This window comes from Mercurialis annua, linkage group LG1-X, assembly GCF_937616625.2.
Source record: "Mercurialis annua linkage group LG1-X, ddMerAnnu1.2, whole genome shotgun sequence".
NCBI classification, from domain to species: Eukaryota; Viridiplantae; Streptophyta; class Magnoliopsida; order Malpighiales; family Euphorbiaceae; genus Mercurialis; species Mercurialis annua.
In genome coordinates this window covers 6,550,830-6,552,700 of record NC_065570.1, presented here as the reverse complement: position 1 = coordinate 6,552,700, position 1,871 = coordinate 6,550,830, and the positions used below count along the sequence as shown (strand labels likewise).

Genomic DNA, 1,871 nt, shown 5'->3' with positions numbered 1-1,871 from the left:
TCTCTGTCCTCCCACGAAATTGACTTGCTCATTAAAAGCATGTCCCATCACATAGCATTCACTTGACACATGAGTAGGATCTCCACATACTTCACAGCTACTTTGAATTGCTGCCACATTACCCATATTCATTCCTGCAGTCTGCCTCATAAGAATTTCCACCTGAGCCTGCAGAGCAGCATTCTTCGCTCTCAGACTCTCTACAGCCGGATCAGCTGTGACTGCCATAACTCCTTTTTGCGCCGGTACTCTTGCCCTTTCATTCGGCCAAGTACACCCATTCATAGCCATCTCATCTAATAACGCAAATGCTTCATCAGTTGTCTTCCTCATCAGTGATCCGCCTGCAGCTACATCTATCGCGCTTCTGCCCAACTCAGTGGACCCATTATAAAAATTCTGGATCAGATTTTCCCTGGTGATGTGATGATGGGGAACTTTCCTCTGCATCTCCTTATAACGCTCCCAAGCTTCATGTATTGACTCTCCATCATGTTGCTGATAAAGCATAATATCCCTAGTCAACTTTGCAGTCTTTGCCATGGAGAAATATTTGTGCATGAAAGCTTTGGCCAAGTCTGCCCAAGTGTTCACCCCTGCTCTAGGTAAAGCATGAATCCATTGCTTCGCCTTATCCCTCAGAGAAAATGGGAATAGGCGCAGCCATACTTCATCATCAGTCATGTTACTGATCTTGAAAGTACTGCACACCTCAAGAAAATTTGCTAGATGTGCATTCGGGTCTTCAGTCGGCAGACCATAGAACTGACAACGAGCTTCCAAGAGCTGGATGAAACTCGTCTTGATTTCATAGTGCGGCGTATGCACCGGATGAGCAAAGTAGCCATGAGTCGTGTTGCCCACATTTGGCTGAAAGAATTCCATCAAAGTCGGCGCCCTCTGCCCATTGTTATTCTGGCCTTGTGCGTTCTGATTCTGCGGGATCACTCTGTTATCACCCGCATTGATGAATCCAGGAGGAACATCATCATCGTTAGCCATATTAAGATTCCTTTGAGTCAAATGTGTTGATTTCCTGACACTGCGCTCAAAGGTAGTGAGGTCCTGCTGAAACGGTTCTAGCGGTAGTCCTTTGTGTCGTGTATTATGCATACACTAGAAGAAGAAAACCTGCAACAACACAATCAACAAACCACACGCGTAAAACAGAAAAAAAAATTAAAGACTAAAACAAGCCAAGCAATCTCAACTTAGTTGTTAAAGAAAACTTTCCCCGGCAACGGCGCCAAAAACTTGTTGGTAAAAATACGCAAGCGTACGTATGCCAACTTGTAATACAGACTATGAAGTCCGGATATCGTACCCACAGAGAAAGCTCTAAAGACAACCAGTTAAGGAACTCGATTCGAATAGCCGAAAAGATAGTTTTGTTTGTTGTGTAATTAAAAGACAAAAATTAACAATTGTAAGTTAAAGTACTAAGCTGTAATTTAAACGGTGTTTTAACAATAATGGGAGAGGCAGGGATTATTAATCTTCGTTATGCTGTTGACTTGATTTGGGTTATGGATTGTATTGTTCTGATGAGGTTCGAACTAATCTAAAGCACCTAAAATTCTCTCTCGAGCAATTACAGGCAAAAATATTAAACTCACTAATACTAGATTAATTATTCACTCTCGCGCAATGATTAACCTATGTATAAATCAATTTAATGGTTGTTAAGCAAATTCAAGGAACCCGCACTCGTTAATTCACTCTCGCACAATTAACTCCTGCGTTCTTAATTATATTGTTCTATTCCAATTTTACTCTCTCGAGCTAAAACTAAAACAAAAGGCGTAGACTAAGTGATCAGTTTAGGCTAAGCGTTAAGCACAATAATTAAAACCCATCAAGAACAAAAACCC

The 1,871-nt window shown here is 41.5% G+C and overlaps 1 non-coding gene across 1 annotated transcript; it reads left to right on the top strand.

Annotated features, from left to right (window-relative positions):
• The first annotated feature begins 421 nt into the window (after positions 1–421).
• Positions 422–528, top strand: LOC126666374 (small nucleolar RNA R71). The gene has a single exon (XR_007637877.1). It is a non-coding gene; the product is annotated as a small nucleolar RNA R71 (small nucleolar RNA).
• The last annotated feature ends 1,343 nt before the right edge of the window (positions 529–1,871 follow it).